Below are 20,924 nucleotides of genomic sequence, written 5' to 3' on the forward strand. Positions count from 1 at the left end.
CTCAACCAAACCCTAACCCTAAGTCAAACCCTAACCCTAAACCTAACCTTAGGTTAAACCCTAACCATAAACCTAACTGTAGGTCAAACCCTAACCCTAATCCTAACCCTAACCCAAGGTCAAACCCTAACACTAACACTAACACTAACCCTAACATTAGGTAAACCTTAACACTAAACCTAACCCTAGCCCTAAAATTACCCCTAACCCTAGGTCAAATCCAAACTCTAACCCTAACAGTAAACCTAACCGTGGGTCAAACCCTAACACTAATCCTAACCCTAACACTAACTCCTGGTCATACCCTAAACTTAACCCTAACCCTAGGTCAAACCCTAACCCTTACCCTAAACTTAACCCTAACCCTATCCCTAACCATAAGTCAAAGCCTAACCCTAACCATAACCCTAACCAAACTTAACCCTAACCCTAGGTCCAACCCTAACCCTAAACCTAACTCTAACCTAGGTCAAACCCTAACCTTATCCCTTAACCTAACCCTAGGTCAAAACCTAACCCTAACCCTAAATCCAGGTCAAACACCTACCGAAACCATAACCCTAAACCTAACCCTAGTTCAAAACCTAACCCATACTCTAACCCTAAACCGAACCCTAGGTAAAACAATAACCCTAACTCTAACTCTAAACCTAATCCTATCCGTAACCTTAAAAATAACTCTAACACTAGGTCAAACCCTAACCCTATACCTAACCTTAACCCTAACCCTAACCAAAGGTAAAATGCTAAATCTAAATCTAACCCTAAACCTAAGGCTAACCCTAAAACTAATGCTAACCCAGCCCTATGTCAAACCCTAACCCTAAATCTAACCCTAACCATAAACCTAACCCTAAAACTAGGTAAAACCCTAAACGTAAACTTAGCGCTAACCCTAACCCTAACCCTAAATCTAACCCTCACCCTAACCCTAACACTAGGTCAAACTCAAACCCTAACTTTAACCCTAAGTCAAACCCTAAACCTAATCTTAACCCTAAAACTAACACTAACCCTATGTCAAAACCTAACCCTAACAGTAGATCAAACCCTAACCCTAACCCCAACCCTAGGTCAAACGCTAACCCTATCCCTAACCCTAACCCTAATCTAACCCTAAGCATAACACTAACCCTAACCCTAACTCTAACGCTAACCCTGCCGTAGGTCAATCCCTAACCCTAAACCTAACTCTAACCCTAACACTAACCGTAAACCTAACCCTAAACCTAGGCAAAAGCCTAACCCTAAACTTAACCCTAACCCTAACCCTAAGACTAACCCTCACCCTAACCCTAACCCTAGGTCAAAACTTAACCCTGACCCTAAACCTAATTGTAAGTCAATCCATAACCCTAAATCTAACCATAATCTTAACCCTAAAACTAACACTATCCCTATGTCAAAACCTAACCCTAACCGTAGATCAAACCCTAACCTTAACCCTAACCCCAACCCTGGTCAAGCGCTAACCCTATCCCTAACCCTAACCCTAATCCTAACCCTAACCCTAACTCTAATGCTAATCCAGCCCTAAATCAAACCTTAACCATAACCTAACCCTAATAATATCCTTAAATCTAGGTCATCCCCTAACCCTAAACTTAACCCTAGGTTAAATCCTAATCCTAAACCTAAAACTCACCCTAACGCTAACCCTGATGCTAACCCTGATGCTAACCCTAGGTCAGATCATAACCCTAACCCTAACCCTAACCCTAAGACTAACCCTAACCCTAAACCTAACCCTAATCCTAATCTAAAAAATAACCCTAGGACAATCCCTAACCCTAAACCCAACCCTAACACTAACAATAACCCTAACCCTAATATTAACCCTAGGACAAAGCCTAACCCTAAGCCTAACCCTAGGTCAAACCCTAATCCTAACCCTAACCCTAAACATAACCCTAAACCTAAGCCTAACCCTAGGTCAAACCCTAACCCTAACCCTAACTCTAGGTCAGCCTTAACATTAACCCTAACCCTAGCCCTAAACCTAAACTTAACCCTAGGTCTAACACTAACACTAACCCTAACACTAAACCTAACCATAGGTCAAACCCTAATCCTAAGCCTAAGCCTAACCCTGAACTTATCCCTATTCATAGGTCAAACCCTAACCATAACCATAACCATAACCCTTACCAAATTTAACACTAACACTAGGTCAAACTCTAACCCTAAACCTAACCCAAACCTAGGTCAAATCCTAACCCTAATCCAAAGCCTAACCCAAGGTCAAACCCTAAACCTAACCCTAAACCTCGGTCAAACCCTTACCGTAACCATAACCCTAACCCAAACCCTAGTTCAAAACCTGACCCTAACCCTAACCCTAAACCGAACCCTAGGTAAAACTCTAACCCTAATTCTAACTCTAACCCTAAACCTATCCCTAACCCTAATCCTAACCCAAACCCAAACCCTAATACTATCCCTAAACCTAGGTCAAAACGTAACACTAAACCTACACCTAACCCTAAACCTTACCCTCAGCCTAACCTTAAACCTAGGTCAAAACCTATCCCTAATCCTAACCTTAACACTAGTTCAAAACCTAACCCTAACCATAACCCTAAACCTAACCATAATCCTAAACTTAACCTAACACTAACCCTAGGTCAAACTCTAACCCTAGATCAAACCCTAAACCTAACCCTAACCCAGGGTCAAACTCAAACGCAATCCCAACTCTAACCCTAACCCTAGGTCAAACCTTAATCCTAACCATAACCCTAAACATAACCGTAAACCTAAGCCTAAACCTAGGTCAAACCCTAACCCTAACCCTAACCCTTACCCTACATCAAATTCTAACCTTAATCATATCCCTAACCCTTACCCTAACCGTAGGACAAACCCCAACACTAACCCTATGGCAACCCTTACTCTTACCCTAACTCTAACCCTAAACCTAGGTCAAACCCTAACACGAACCGTAGGTCAAAACCTAACCCTAAACCTAAAATTAATCCTAAACCAAGGTCAATCCCTGACCCTAAACCTAAGCCTCAACCTAACCCTCCCCCTAAACCTAAGCCTAACCCTAACCCCAAACCTAACCCTAACCCTAGGTCAAACCTTAACACTAATCCTAACCCTAACCCTAACCCAAAGTCAAACCCTAACACTAACCCTAACCCTAAACCTTACCCTAAACCTAGGTCAAGCCCTAACCCTATAAATAAACCTATCCTGAACCCTAACACTAGGTCAAACATTATCCCTAACCCTAGGTCTAACAATAACCCTAATCCTAACCCTAGATCAAACCTTAACCCTAAACCTAAACCTAACACCAACCCTAACCTTAACCCTAACCCCAACCCTAGATCAAAAGTTAACCCTATACCTAACCCTAAACCTAACCCGAACCCGAACCCTAACCCTAATGCTAACCCTAACCCTAATGCTAACCCAGCCCTAGATCAAACCCTAACCATAAACCTAACTCTAACCCTAACCCTAAACCTAATACTAACCCAAAACCTAGGTCAAGCCCTGACCCTAACTCTAACCCTAAACATAACCCTCCGCCTAAACTTAACCCAAGGTCAAACCCTAACACTAACAATAACCCTATACATAATCCTAACCTTAGGTCAATCCCTAAACCTCATCCTAACCCTAATCCTAACCCGAACGCTAACCCTAACACTAACATTAACTCTAATCATAACCCTAGGTCAAACCCTACCACTAACCCAAACTCTAACCCTAAACGTTACCCTAACCGTAGGGCAAACACTAACACTAAACCTAACCCTAAACATTAACCTAGCTCTAGGTCAAACCCTAACCTTAACCCTAACCCTAACCATAGGTCAAACCATAACCCTAAACCTATCCCTAACTCTAACCATAAACGTAATCCTAAACCTAACCGTAAAACTAACCCTAACCCTAACCCTAGTTCAAACCCAAACCTAAACATAACCCTACCCTAACCCTAAACCTAACCCTAACCCTAGGTTAAACCCTAAACCTAACACTAACCCTAGGTCAAACACTAACCCTAAGCCTAACCCTAAACCTTAACATAGCTATAGGTCAAACCCTAACCTTAACCCTAACCCTAACCCAGGTCAAACTGTAACCCTAACCCTATCCCTAATTCTAACCCTAAACATAACCATAATCCTAACCCTAACACTAACCTTAATCTTAGTTCAAACCCTAACACTAAACCTAACCCAAACCTAACACTATCTCTAAATCTAACCTTAAACCTAACCCTAACCCTAGGTTAAACCCTAACAATAACCCTATACCTAATCCTAGCCCTAGGTCAAACCCTAAACCTAATCCTAACCGTAATCTTAATTCTAATGCTAACCCAAACACTAACCCTAACCCTAACCCTAGGTCAAACCCTAAACCTAATCCTAAACCTAGATCAAAGCCTAAACCTAACACTATCCTTAACCCTAACCTTAACCCTAACCTAGGTCAAATCCTAACCCTAAGCCTAACCATAGATCAAAACCTAATCCTAACCCAAACACTAACCCTAAGCCTAAACCAAACCCTAACCCAGCCCTAGGTCAAACTCTAAACCTAAACCTAACCCTAACTCTACGCTAAACCTAACCCTAACCGCAACCCTTATCCTAGGTCAAACCCTAACTCTAACGCTAACCCTAAACCTAGGTCAAACCCTAACGCTAAACCTAACCCTAACCCTCACCCTAACCATAAACTTAGGTCAACCCCTAAACCTAACACTAACCCTAACCCTAAGTCAAACCCTATCCCTAAACCTAACATTAACCCTAACCCTAAGCCTAAGCCTAACCCTAAACCTAGGTCAAAACCTGACCCTAGGTAAAACCCTAACCCTAATCCTAACATTTATTCAAACCCTAGACCTAAACATAACCCTAGGCCAAACCCTAACACTAACCTTAACTTAAGCCTAACCCTAGGTCAAACCTTAAACCTAACCATAACCTTACCCCTCAAACTGACACTAACCCTATGTCAAAACATAACCATAACCCTAACCCTAGATCAAACCCTAACCTTAAACCTAAACCTAACCCTAACCCTAACCTTAAACGTAACCCCAAACCTAGGTCAAAAGCTAACCCTATCCCTAACCCTAAGCCTAACACTAACCCAGCCCTAGATCAAACCCTAACCTTAAAACTAACCCTAACTGTAACCCTAAACCTAATACTATCCTAAACCTAGGTCAATCCCTAACCCTAAAACTAACCCTAACCCTAAACATAACCCTCAGCTTAAACTTAGCCCTTGGTCAAACCCTAACCCTAAAAATAACCCTATACCTAATCCTAACCCTAGGTCAATCCCTAAACCCAATCCTTACCCTAATCCTAATCCTAACACTAACCCTAACACTAAACCTAACACTAATCCTAACCCTAAGTCAAACCCTAACCCTAACCCTAAAACTTACCCTAAATGTAGGTCAAACCCTAACCTTAACCCTAACCCTAACCCAGGTCAAAACCTAACCCTATTCTTATCCCTAACTCTAACCATAAACGTAAAGCTAAACCTAAACCTAACCCTAATATTAACCCTAGTTCAAACCCTAACCCTAAACCTAACCCTACACTATCCCTATCTCTAACTCTAACCTTAAACCTAACCCTAACCCTAGGTTAAACCCTAATCATAAAAATAATCCTACACTTAATCCTAACCCTAAATGAAACCCTAAACCCAATCCAAACCCTAATCCTAACTCTAAGGCTAACCCTAACCCTAACTCTAGGTCAAACCCTAACCGTAAACCCAATCCTAAACCTACGTCATACTCAAACCTAACACTAATCCTAACTCTAACCTTAACCCTAAACCTAAATCTAAAACTAAACTTAACCCTAATCCCAACGCTTATCCTAGGTAAAACCCTAAGCTTAACCCTAAACCTAGGTCAAACCCTAACACTAAACCTAACCCTAACCCTAACCCTAACCCTCAGCCTAACCATAAACCTAGGTCAAACCCTAAACCTAACACTAACCGTAGGTCAAACACTAACCCTAAGCCTAACCCTAACCGTTAACCTAGCCCTAGGTCAAACCATAACCTTAATCCTAACACTAACCATAGGTCAAACCCTAACCCTAAACCTAACCTTACCACTAACTTACCTTAACCATAGGTCAAACTTAAAACGAACACTAACCCTAACCCTAGGTAAAACCCAAACCTAACCCTAAATCTGACCATAAACTTAATCCTAACCACAGGTCAAACACTAACCCAAGCTCTAACACTAACCCTAACCCTAAGTCTAACCCTTGGTAAAACCATAAACCCAACCCAATTCCTAACTCTAACTCAAGGTCAAACCATAAGCCTAACCCTAATCCTAACCCTATCCCTAACCCTTATCCTAACACTAAACCTAACCTTAACCCTAACCCTAAACATAACCCTAAGTCAAAGCTAACTCTAAACCTACCCGAACCATAAACCTAGGTCAAACCCTAACCCTAAACCTAACACTAACCCTAACCCTAATGCTAAACCTAACCCTCACCCAAACCCTAACCCTAGGTCAAACCCTAACCCAAACCCTAAGTCAAACCCTAAACCTAACCATAACCTTAACTCTAAAACTACCACTAACCCTATGTAATACCCTAACCCTAAACGTAGATCAAACCCTAACCCTAAACTTAACCCTAACGCCAACCCTAGGTCAAACGTTAACCTTATCCCTAACCCTAATCCTAACCCTAATCCAACTCTAACCCAAATCCTAACTCTAACGCTAACCTAGTCTTAGATCAAAACTTAACAGTAACCTAACCCTAATACTATTCCTAAACCTATGTCAAACCCTAACCCTAAACCTAACCCTAGGTCAAACCATAAATCTAACCCTAAACCTAAATCTAACCATAACCCTGACCCTAAACCTAAGTCTAACCCTAACCCTAAACCTAACCCTTACACAAGTCATACCCTAACACTAAAGCTAACTCTACGCCTAACCCTAGGTCAAACCCTAAAACTAAACCTAAGACTAACCCTAACCCTAAACCTAACCATATCACAAACCCTAATCCTAATCCTGAGCTAAAACCTAACACTAGGACAAATCCTAAACCTAACCCTAAACCTAAACCTAACCTAACCCTAGGTAAAACCCTAATCCTAAACCTAACACTAGGTCAAAACCTATCCCTAAGCCCAACTCTAAACTAACCCTAACCCTAGCCCTAACGCTAACCCTAGGTCAAAACATACCCTGTATGCTAACCCTAACCCTAACCATAATTTAACCCTAGGTAAAACCGTAACCCTAATCCTATCCCTAAATCTAACCATAGGTCAAAACCTAAGCCTAACAGTAACCCTATCCCTAACCCCTGTCCTTACCCTAAACTTAACCCTAACCGTAAACCTAAGCCTAATCCTAACCCTAACCCTAAACATAACCCTAGGTCAAACCTAATTCTAAACCTAACCATAACCCTAACCCTTAACCTAAAACTAACCGTAACCTGAGGTCAAATCGTAAGCCTAGCCCTAACCCTACGTCAAACCCATACCCTAAACCTAAATTTAGGCCAAACCCTAACCCTAACCCTAGGTCAAACCATAATCCTAACACTAATCCTAACCCTAACCCTAGGTCAAGCCCTAACCCAAATCCTAAATTTAGGTCATCCTTAACACTAACCCTAACAGTATCCCTAAAACTTCCCCTGACCCTAAGTCAAAACCTAACCCTAAACCTAAACATAACCTTAACCCTAAAACTAACACTATCCCTATGTCAAACCCTAACCCTAACCGTAGATCAAACCCTAACCCTAAGCCTAACCTTAACCCTAACCCCAACCCTAGGTCAAACGCTAACCCTATCCCTAACACTAAACTTAACCCTAATCCAAACCTAACCCTAACACTAACCCTAACTCTAATGCTAACCCAGCAGTAGGTCACACCTTAACAGTAACCTAACCCTAATACTATCCGTAACCTAGGTGAAAACCTAACCCTAACCCTAAACCTAGGTTAAACCCTAAACGTAACCATAAACCTAACACTTAACCCTAACCCTGACCCTTACCCTAACCCTAAACGTAACCTGACCCTAGGCCAAACCCTAACCGTAACCCTAATCCTAAACTTATGTCAAACCATAACCCTAAACCTACCCTAAGACTAACCCTAACCCTAATATTAACCATAGCCCAAACCCTAACCCTAACCCTAATCCTAAACTAAAACCTAACCCTAGGACAATCCCTAACCCTAACCCTAACCCTAAACCTAACCTTAACCCTAGGTAAAACCCTAACCCTAAACTTAACCATAAACCTAAACTTAAATCTTGGTCAATCCCTAATCCTAACCCCAAATCTAACCTAACCCTAACCCTAGCCCTAACCCTAACCCTAGGTCAAAATCTACTCTGTATGCTAACCCTAACCCTAACCCTAATTTAATCCTAGGTAAAACCATTACTCTAACCTGTCCCTAACTCTAACCCTAGGTCAAACCCTAAGCCTAACCCTAATCCTAACCCTAACTCTATCACTACCCCTTATTCTTAACCTAAACCAAACCCTAACCCTAAACATAATCCTAACCATAACCCTAACATAGCCCTAAGTCAAACCTAACTCTAAACCTAACCATATCCCTAAATCTTACCTTAACACTAAACATAATCTTAGGTCATATCCTAACCCCAACCCTATCCCTAAATCATATCTAACCCTAAACCTAACCTTAGGTCAAACCCTAATCCTAGATCAAACCATTACCATAACCCTAATCCTAAGACTCACGCTAACCCTATCACTAACCCTAACCCTAATCCTAACCCAAACCTAGGTCAAACTCTAAGCCTAAACCTAAAACTAACCCTAAACCTAACCCTCACCGTAACCCTCACCTTAGGTCAAAACCTAACGCTAACCCTAAGTCAAAACCTAACCCTAAACCTAACCATAACCTTAATCTTAAAACTAACACTAAATCTATGTCAAACCCTAACACAAACCGTAGATCAACACTTAACCCTAAGCCTAACCTTACACCTAACGCCAACCCTAGGTCAAATGCTAACCCTATCCCTAACCCTAAACCTAACCCTAATCCAACACTAACCCTAACCCTAACACTAACCCTAACTCTAACGCTAACAGAGCCCATGATCATACTTAACAGTAAATTAACCCTAACACTATCCCTAAACCTTGGTCAAACCCTAACACTAAACCTGACCCTAACACTTACCCTAAACCTAACCCTAGGTTAAACCCAAAATCTAACCCTAAACTTCACCCTAATCCTAGCCCTGACCCTAAACCTAGGTCAAACGCTAACCCTAACCATAAACTTAACCCTGACCCTAGATCAAACCCTAACCGCAACCCTAACCCTAAGCCTAACCCTAGGTCAAAACCTAACCGTAACACTAACCCTAACACTAACCCTAACCCAACGCTAACACTAACCATAGCCCAAACCCTAACGCGAACCCTAATCCTAAACTAAAACCTAAACCTAGGACAATACCTAACACTAACCCTAACCCTAAACCTAACCTTAACTTTAACCCTAAACCCTAAAACTAGGACAAATCCTAACCATAACCCTAACCCTAGGTCAAACCCTAACCCTAACCCCAGCTCTAACTTAACCCTAACCCTAACCATAGGTCAAAATCTACCCTGTATGCTAACCCTAACCCTAATTTAATCCTAGATAAAACCATAATCTTAACCGTATCCCTAACTCTAACCTTAGGTCAAACCCTAAGCCTAACCCTAATCCTAACCCTAACCCTATCACTACCCGTTATCCTTACCCTAAGCCTAACCCTAACCCTAAACCTAATCCTAACCATAACCCTAGGTCAAACCTAACTCTAAAATTAACCACATCCCTAAACCTTACCCTAACACTAACCCTAATCCTAGGTCAAATCCTAACCCCAACCCTAACCCTAAGTCATACCTAACCCTAAACCTAACCTTAGGTCAAACCCTAACCCTAAATCGAACCATAACCCTAACCATAATCCTAAACCTAACCCTAGGTCGAACCCTAACCCTAACATTAACCCTAACCCTAAACCTAGGTCAAACTATAACCCTAAACCTAACACTAACCCTAAACCTAACCCTCACTTTAACCCTTACCCTAGGTCAAACCCTAACCCTAAGTCAAACCTAACGCTAAACCTAAACATAACCTTAACCCTAACACTAAAACTAACCCTATGTCAAACCGTAACCCTAACCATAGATCTAACCCTTAGCCTAACCTTAACCCTAACACCAACCCTAAGTCAAACGCTAACCTTATCCCTTAAACAAAACCTAACCCTAATCTAACCCTAACCCTAACACTGACCCTAACCCTAACTCTAACGCTAACACAGCCCTAGATCAAACCTTAACAGTAACATAACCCTAACACTATCCCTCAACCTAGGTGAAACCCTAAACCTAAACCTAACCCTCACCCTAACACTAACCCTAGGTTAAATCCTAAACCTAACCCTAAACTTAAGACTAACCCTACCCCTGATCCTAACCCTAGGTCAAACTCTAACCCTAACCCTAAACCTAAACCTAATACTGACCCTAGGGCAAACCCTAACCGTAACCCTAACCCTAAGCCAAACCCTACGTCAAGCCCTAACCCTAAACCTAACCATAACACTAACCCTAAGACTAACCGTAAACCTAACACTAACCATAGCCCAAACCCTAACACTAACACTAAACCTAAGCTAAAACTTAACCATAGGACAATCCCTAACCCTAACCCAAACCCTAACTGTAACACTAACCCTATACCTAAACCTAACCCTAACTTTAACCCTAACCCTAACCCTAGGACAAAGTCTAACAATAACCCTAACCTTAGGTCAAACCCTAAACTTAACCCTAACCCTAACCCAAGGTAAAACCATAACAATAAACCTAAACCTAACCCTAGATCAAACCCTAACCCTAACCCCAACCCTAACCTAACCCTAACCCTAGCCCTAACCCTAACCTTAGGTCAAAACCTACCCTGTATGCTAACCCTAACCTTAACCCTAATTTAATCCTAGGTTAAACCATAACCGTAACACTATCCCTAACTCTAACCCTAGGTCAAACCCTAAGCCTAAACCTAAATGTAACCCTATCCCTATCCCTATCCCTTATCCTTAACCTAAACCTAACCCTAACCCAAAACTTAAACCTAATCCTAACCATAACCCTAAACATAACCCTAGGTCAAACCTAACTCTAAACTTAACCATATGCCTAAATCGTACTCTAACACTAAACCTAATCCTAGGACAAACCCTAAACCCAACTCTAACCCTAAGTCATACCTAATCATAAACCTAAACTTAGGTCAAACCCTAACCCTAGATCAAACCATAACCCTAATCCTAAGGCTAACACTAGGTCGAACGCTAACCCTAAACCTAACACTAACCCTAACCCTAAACCTAGGTCAAACTCTAACCAAACACTAAACTTAAACCTAACCCTTACCCTAGGTCAAGCCCTAACCATAACCCTCATCCCAACCCTAACCCTAAGTCAAACCCTAACCCTAAACCTACACATAAGCTTAACCCTATGTCAAACCCTAACCCTAACCATAGATCAAACCCTAACCCTAAGCCTAACCTTAACCCCAACCCCAAACCAAGGCCAAATGCTAACCCTATCCCTAAACCTAAACCTAACCCTAATCCAACCCTAACCCTAACACTAACCCTAACCAAAACTCTAATGCTAACCCAGCAGTAGATCAGACCTTAACAGTAATCTAACCCTAATAATATCCATAACATAGGTGAAACCTTAACCCAAAAACTAACCCTAACCTTAACCCTAACCCTAGCCCTAGGTTAAACCCTAAACCTAACCCTTAAACCTAACACTGACCCTGACCCTAGGTCAAACCATAACCCTAAACCTAACACTAACCCTAAAACTAACCCTAACACTAACCACAGCCCAAACCCTAACCCTAATCCTAAACTAAAACCTAACCCTAGGACAATCCCTAACCTAACCCAAACCCTAAGACTAACCCTAACCCTAAACCTAACCCTAACATTAACCCTAACCCTAACCCTAGGACAAAGCCTAACCATAACACTAACCCTAAACCTAAGCCTAGGTCAAACCCTAAACATAACCCTAACACTAACCCTGAAGCTAACCCTAACCCTAGGTAAAACCCTAACCCTAAATTTAACCATAAACCTAAACCTAAAGCTTGGTCAATCCCTAACCCTAACCCCAACACTAACCTAAACCTAATCCTAGCCCTAACCCTAACCCTAGGTCAAAACCTACTCTGTATGCTAACCCTAACCCTAATTTAATCCTAGGTAAAACCATAACCCTAACCTGTCCCTAACTCTAACCCTAGGTCAAACCCTAAGCCTAACCCTAATCCTAACCCTAACCCTATCACTACCCCTTAACCTTAACCTAAACCTAACCCTAACCCTAACCCTAAACCTAATCCTAACCATAACCCTAACATAGCCCTAGGTCAAACCTAACTCGAAACCTTACCATATCCCTAAACCTTACCCTAACACTAACCGTAATCTTAGGTCAAATCTTTTTTTATTTTTTTTTTAATTTTCAGGGGCTGTCTTATTTTCATTAAGTACGGTACAACAATCTACATTTATTCAAATATAATTAAGTGGTTGTCTTCTGCAACATGGACCCACAGGGCTGAGTCAAACGGCAGCCACAGCTTTCCTTCTCCTCACACCCCCCAAATCCCTGCCCCCCACCCCGAGGACACACAATCCCTAAAGCAGAGAAGCATCCTGCTCCTCACTGCACCGAGGAAACTTTGACTCTCACTGTCCATGTCTCCCTCCAGGTCTCAGCTTGCAGCACGCACAAGAGAACAGAACCTGACTGGGGAGCTGACCTTGTGGATGGGGCTGCCCACACTATCTGGTCCCCTCTGAGCTAGCAGCTGTCACAGGGGGCAGATGAGAAGGGCAGCCCATCTCTGCGCTGATCACTCTGTCTCATTTTGGGGGATGGCTTTTTTTGTAATTTTTTAAAACAATTTATTGGGGCTCATACAATTCTTATCACAGTTCATACATATACATACATCAATTGTATAAAGCACATCCATACATTCCCTGCCCCAATCATTCTCAAGGCATTTGCTCTCCACTTAAGCCCCTTGCATCAGGTCCTCTTTTTTTTACCTCTCCCTCCCCATTCCCCCCTACCCTCATGTGCCCTTGGTAATTTATACATAGTTATTTTGTCATATCTTGCCCTATCCGGAGTCTCCCTTCCCCCCTTCTCTGCTGTCCCTCTCCCAGGGAAGAGGTCACATGTGGATCCTTGTAATCAGTTCCCCCTTTCCAACCCACTCACCCTCCACTCTCCCAGCATCGTCCCTCACACCCTTGGTACTGAAGGTATCATCCACCCTGGATTCCCTGTACCTCCCGCCCTCATATGTACGAGTGTACAGCCTCTGTTTGATCCAGCCCTGCAAGGTAGAATTCGGATCATGGTAGTTGGGGGGAGGAAGCATCCAGGATCTGGGGGAAAGCTGTGTTCTTCATCGGTACTACCTCGCACCCTAATTAACCCATCTCCTCTCCTAAACCCCTCTATGAGGGGATCTCCATTGGCCGACACTTGGGCCTTGGGTCTCCACTCTGCACTTCCCCCTTCATTTAATATGGTGTGTGTATATATATATATATATATATATATATATATATATATATATATATATATATATATATACACATATATACATATACAAATACACACATATACACATACATACACACACTTATACCTTTTTTTTTTTTTGCATGATGCCTTATACCTGGTACCTTGGCACCTCGTGATCGCACTGGCCGGTGTGCTTTTTCCATGTGGGCTTTTTTGCTTCCGAGCTAGATGGCCGCCAGTTCACCCTCAAGCCTTCAAGTCCCGAGACACTATCTCTTTTGATAGCCGGGCACCATCAGCTTTCTTCACCACATTTGCTTATGCACCCATTAGTCTTCAGCGATCCTATCATGGCGGTGTGCAGTCAATGATATGATTTTTTGTTCTTTGATGCCTGGTAACTGATCCCTTCGGGACCACTCGATCACACAGGCTGGTGTGTTCTTCCATGTGGACCTTGCTGCTTCCGAGCTAGATGGCTGCTTGTCCATCTTCAAGCCTTTAAGACCCCAGTCACTATCTCTTTTGATAGCCGGGCACCATCAGCTTTCTTCACCACATTTACTTGTTCACCCACTTTGGCTCCAGCCGTTGTGTTGGGAGAGTGAACATCATAGAGTTCCAATTTAATAAAAGAAGGTATTCATGCATTGAGGGAGTGTTTGAGTAGAGGCCCAAGGTCCTTCCGCCACCCTAATACTTGACCTATAAATATAGACACATAGATCTATTTCCCCATCCTCCTATATATATTTGCATGTACATGTCTTTGTCAAGACCTCCATGAATGCCCTTTGACTCCTAGCTCTTTCCTCCATCTCCCTTGACTTTCCTCCTGCCCCACTATCATGCTTCGTCACCACCTGGGCTAGAGTATACCTCTTCTCCAAGCAACCCCACCCTTGATCATTTCCCACCAGGCCTGCCACTCCCCCTTCTCTACCATTTGGGGTCCCATGTTTTTCCCTTGTCCCTGGGTTTGTTAACACCACTTCCCTTTCCCCCCCCCTACCCCCCCAACCTCAAGTCCCCCCAGAACTGTCGGTCTTGTTGTTCTTCCTCCAGATAGTTCATCCAGCCTGTCCTATTCAGACAGACCTGTGGAGTCACTAACATGCACGAAAACAAGACAGAGGAAAACAAAGCAACAGCATGCAACCAGACAACAAAACAACAAAAACAAACCACTGACAAAGAACAGAACAAAACAGTTCACAAGAGAAAAGGTTGTAGTTAGTTCAGGGATCGTTTATTGGCCCTTAGGAGCGTTTTCCAGTCCAGTCTGTTGGGGCACCACGCCCTGGCCCCAAAGTCCACTTTCAGCATTCCCTGGGGACCTCTCACTCCCCCGCTGCTCCGCTGCACTCCCCCAGTGATAGACCTCGGTGTGGTGGGATCAGGTCAGGTGCAACTCCCACACTGTGTCTCCGGTGCAGTCCCCTGCATCGCCCTTAGTCACTGATTGGCATCATTTCTCATAGTGGGGCCAGCCATGTTGTTCTCTCTGTGGACTGGCTGCTCCACTCAGGAACATCATCATCACGTACTGGTGGGCCAGGCTGTGCCCCACTCTCTCCTCCTGCCCCTTCATCTTCTCCCGTGTGCTCTGATGAGATATGTTCATCTCCCGGAGCTGCAGAGTCAATATCGTCCTTTGGAACAAATTTTTTTTCGGTGGTGGGGCAGGAATCCACTTTATTTATGGTACTGGGGCCAGCCTCCCAGACCTCTCCACTGGTTCCCTACTCCACGCCGGGATATTGCATTCACACCTTGCGACACTGGGTTGAAGTCTGGTCCCACTTTCCTTGTGGAGATATAAACAATACCCTCTCCTTGGGTGGATTAATGCCCCATGCTTAGGTCAAATCTTAACCCCAAACCTAACCCTAAGTCATACCTAACCCTAAACCTAACCTTAAGTCAAACCCTTACCCTAGATCAAACCATAACCCTAATCCTAAACCTAAGCTAACCCTATCTCTAACCCTAACCCTAACCCTAAACCTAGGTCAAACTCTAACGCTAAACCTAACACTAACCCTAAGCCTAACCCTCACCCTAACACTTACCATAGGTCAAACCCTAACCCAAAATCAAACCCAGCCCTAAGCCTAACCATAATTTTAATCCTAAAACTAACACTAAATCTATGTCAAACCCTAACCAAAGCTGTAGATCAACCCCTAACCCTAAGCCTAACCTTAAACCTAACCCCAACCCTAGGTCAAACGCTTACCCTATCCCTAACCCTAAACCTACCCTTAATCCAACTCTAAACCTAACACTAAACCTAATCCTAACTCTAACGCTAACACAGCCCAAAATCAAACTTAACAGTAAATTAACCCTAATACTATCCTAGGTAAAACCCTAAAACTAAACCTAACCCTAATCCTTACCCTAAACCTAACCCTAGGTTAAACCTAACCCTAAACTTCACCCTAATCCTAACCCTGACGCTAACCCTAGGTCAAATGCTAAACTTAACCCTAAACCTAATCAACCCTAAACTTAACCCTGACCCTAGGTCAAACCCTAACCGTAACCCTAAGCCTAACCCTGGGTCAAACCCTAACCCTAACACTAACCCTAACCATAGCCCAAACCCTAACCCTAACCCTAATCCTAAATTAAAACCTAGCCCTAGGGCAATCCCTAACCCAAATCCTAACCCTAACACTAACCCTAACCCTAAACCTAACCCTAATTTAACCCTAACCCTAGGACAAAGCCTAACCATAACCCTATGTCAAACCATAAACCTAACCCTAACCCTAAACTTAAACTTAACCCTAGGTAAAACCCTAACCCTAAACCTACCATAAACCTAAACCTAATGCAGGTCAAACCCTAACCCCAACTCTAACCTAAACCTAACCCTAACCCTAAGCCTAAGCCTAACCCTGGGTCAAAACCTACCCTGTATGCTAACTCTAACCTTAACCCTAATTTAATCCTAGGTAAAACCATAACACAAACACTATCCCTTACTCTAACACTAGGTCAAATCCTAAGCCTTACCCTAAATGTAACCCTAACCCTATCACTACCCATTATGCTTAACCTAAAAAAAACCCTAAACCAAACCCCAAACCTAATGCTAACAATAACCCTAGGTCAAACATAACTCTAAACCTGATCATATCGCTAAATCTTACCCTAACACTAGCCCTAATCCTAGGTCAAATCTTAACCCCACCCTAACCCTAAGTCATACCTAATCCTAAACCTAAACTTAGGTCAAACCCTAACTCTAGAACAACCATAATCCTAACCCTAATCCTAAACCTAACACTAGGTCAAACCCTAACCCTAAACCTAACTCTAAACCTAACCTTAACCTTAACCCTAAACCTAGGTCAAACTCTAACCCTAAACCTAACCCTCACCCTAACCCTTACCCTAGGTCAAACCCGAACCCGAACCCTAAGTCAAACCCTAAACCTAAACCTAATCATAACTTTGAGACTAAAACTAACACTAACCCTATGTCAAACCCTAACCGTAATCGTAGATCAAAGCCTAACCCTAACCCTAACCTTAATCCTAACCCCAACCCTACATCAAACGCTAACTCTATCCCTAACCCTAAACCTAACCCTAACTTTAACCCTAAACCTAACGCTAAACTAAAACCTAACCCTAGGACAATCCCTAAACCTAACCCTAAACCTAAACCTAACCCTAACTTTAACCCTAACCCTAGGAAAAAGCCTAACCCTAACTCAAACCCTACGTCAAACCCAAACCCTAACCCCAACTCTAACCTAACCCTAGCCCTATCCCTATCCCTAACCCTAGGTCAAAACCTACTCTGTATGCTAACCCTAACCCTAACCCTGATTTAATCCTAGGTAAAATCATAACCTTAACCTAGCCCTAAGTACAACCCTAGGTCAAACCCTAAGCCTAACCCTAATCCTAATCCTAACCCTAACCCTTATCCTTAACCTAAACTTAACCCTAACCCAAACCCTAAACCTAATCCTAACCATAACCCTAAACATAACCCTAGGTCAAACTTAACTCTAAACCGAACCATATCCCTAAACTGTACCCTAACTTTAACCCTAATCCTAGGTCAAATCCTAACCCCAACTCTAATCCTAAATCATACCTAAACCTAACCCTAAACCTAACCCTAACCCCAAACCTGACCCTAACCCTAGGTCAAACCCTAACCCTAACCCTGAACCTAATCCTGTCCCTAGGTCAAACCCTAACCGTAAACCTAAACCTAAGCCTAAACCTAGGTCAAACCCTAACCCTAAACCTAACCCTAAGACTAACCTTAACCCTAACCCTAACCCTAACCATAGCCCAAACACTAACCCTAACCCTAATCTAAAACCTAACCCTAGGACAATCCCTAACCCTAACGCAAACCCTAACCGTAACAATAACCCTATACCTAAACCTAACCCTAACTTTAACGCTAACCCTAAACCTAGGACAAATCCTAACCGTAAACCTAACCCTAACCCTAGGTCAAACCCTAAACCTTACCTTAACCCTAACCCTAAACCTAAATCTAACCCTAACCCTAGGTGAAACCCTAACCATAAACCTAAACCTAACCCTTGATCAAACCCAAACCCTAACCCCAACCCTAACCTAAACCTAACCCTAGCCCTAACCCTAACCCTAGGTCAAAACCTACCCTGTATGCTAACCCTAGCCCTAATTTAATCCTAGGTAAAACCATAACCTTAACCCTATCCCTAACTCTAACCCTAGGTCAAACCCTAAGCCTAACCCTAATCCTAACCCTAACCCTATCCCTACCCCTTATCCTTAACCTAAACCTAAACCTAACCATAACCCTAAACCTAATCCTAACCATAACCCTAAACATAACCCTAGGTCAAACCTAACTCTAAACCTAAACATATCCCTAAACCTTACCCTCACACTAACCCTAATTCTAGGTCAATTCCTAATCCCAACCCTAACCCTAAGTAATACCTAACCCTAAACCTAACCTTAGGTCAAACCCTAACCCTAGATCAAACCATAACCCTAACCCTAATCCGAAGCCTAACCGTAAGTCGAACCCTAACTCTAACCATAACATCTAACCTAACCCTAACCCTAGGTCAAACCTTAACCCTAACCCTAATTCTAGGTAAACCTTAACACCAAACCTAACCCTAGCCCTCAACCTAAACTTAACCCTTGGTCAAACCCTAACCCTAACACTAACCCTAATGGTAGATCAAACCCTAAACCTAACCCTAACACTAACTCCTAGTCAAACCCTAAACTTAGCCCTAACCCTAGGTCAAACCCTACCCCTAAACCTTACCCTAACCCTATCGCTAACCATAGGTCAAGCCCTAACCATTACCATAACCATAACCAAACCTAACCCTAACCCTAGGTCAAACCCTAACCCCAAACCTAACATTAACCTAGGTAAAATTCTAACCCTAATCCAAAACCTAACCCTAGGTAAAACCCTAACCCTAAACCTAGGTCAAACCCTAACTGTAACCATAACCCTAACCCAAACCCTAGTTCAAAACCTGACCCGAACTCTAACCATAAACTGAACCCTAGGTCAAACACTAACCCTAACTCTAACTCTTATCCTAACCCTATCCCTAACCCTAACCCTATCCCTAACAGTAATACTATCCCTAAGTCTAGGTCAAACCCTAACCCTAAACCGAACCCTAACCCTAAACCTTACCATCAGCCTAACCTTAACCCTAGGTCAAACCCTACCCCTAATCCTAACCCTAACACTAGTTCAAACCCTAACCCTAACCCTAAACCTAACCATAATACTAAAACTAACACAAGCCCTAGGTCAAACCCACCCTAGATCAAACCCTAACCCTAGGTCAAACTCAACTCTAATCCCAACTCTAAACCTAACCCTAACCCTAGGTCAAACCCTAATCCTAACCCTAAAAATATCCCTAAACCTAAGCCTAACCCTAGGTCAAACCCTAACTCTAACCCAAACCTTAACCCTTTCTCTAGGTCAAATTCTAACCCTTACCCTTAACCTAACCGTAGGTCAAACCCCAACACTAACCCTAAACCTAAACCTAACCTTAATCCAACCCTAACCCTAACTCTAACGCTAACCAAGCCTTAGATCAAACCTTAACAGTAACCTAACCCAAATACTATCCCTAAACCTAGGTGAAACCCTAACCCTAACACTAGGTTAAACCCTAAACCTAACACTAAACCTAACCCTAACCCTGACCCTAACCCTTGTTCAAACCCTAACCCTAAACCTAATCCTGACCCTAGGTCAAACAGTAACCGTAACTCTAACCCTAAGCCTAACCCTAGGTCAAACCCTAAACCTAAACCTAACCCTAACACTAACCCTAAGACTAACCCTAACCCTAACCCTGTCCATAGCCCAAACCCTAACCCTAACACTAAACCTAAGCTAAAACCTAACCCTAGGACAATCCCTAACCCTAATCCAAAACTAACCCTAACAATAACCCTAACCCAAACCTAGCACTATCACTAAACCTAAACCTAACCCTAACTTTAACCCTAACCCTAACCCTAGGACAAATCTTAACCGTAACCCTAACCCTAGGTCAAACCCTAAACCTAACCCTAACCCTAAACCTAACCCTAACTCTAGGTGAAACCCTCACCCTAAACCTAACCATAAACCTGAACCTAACCCTAGGTCAACCCCTAACCCTAACCCCAACTTTAACCTAACCCTAACCCTAGCCCTAACCCTAACCTTAGGTCAAAACCTACCCTGTATGCTAACCCTAGCCCTAACCCTAACCCTAATTTATTCCTAGGTAAAACCATAACCTTAAACCTATCCCTAACTCTAATCCAAGGTCAAACCCTAAATCTAACCCTAATCCTAACCCTAACCCTATCCCTACCCTTATCCTTAACATAAACCTAACAATAACCCTAAACCTAATCCTAACCAAAACCCTAAACATAACCCTAGGACAAACCTAATTCTAACCCTAACCATATCCCTAAAACTTACCCTAACACTAACCGTAATCCTAGGTCAAATCCTAACCCCAACCCTAACCCTAAGTAATACCTAATCCTAAATCTAACCTTAGGTCAAACCCTAACCCTAGATCAAACCATAACCCCAACCCTAATCCTAAGCATAACCCTAGGTCGACCCCTAACCCTAACACTAACTCTAACCCTAACTCTAACCATAACCCTAACCCTAAACCTAAACCTAGGTCAAACTCTAAGCCT

The sequence above is a fragment of the Tenrec ecaudatus genome, chromosome 7, assembly GCF_050624435.1.
Source record: "Tenrec ecaudatus isolate mTenEca1 chromosome 7, mTenEca1.hap1, whole genome shotgun sequence".
Lineage (NCBI taxonomy): Eukaryota > Metazoa > Chordata > Mammalia > Afrosoricida > Tenrecidae > Tenrec > Tenrec ecaudatus.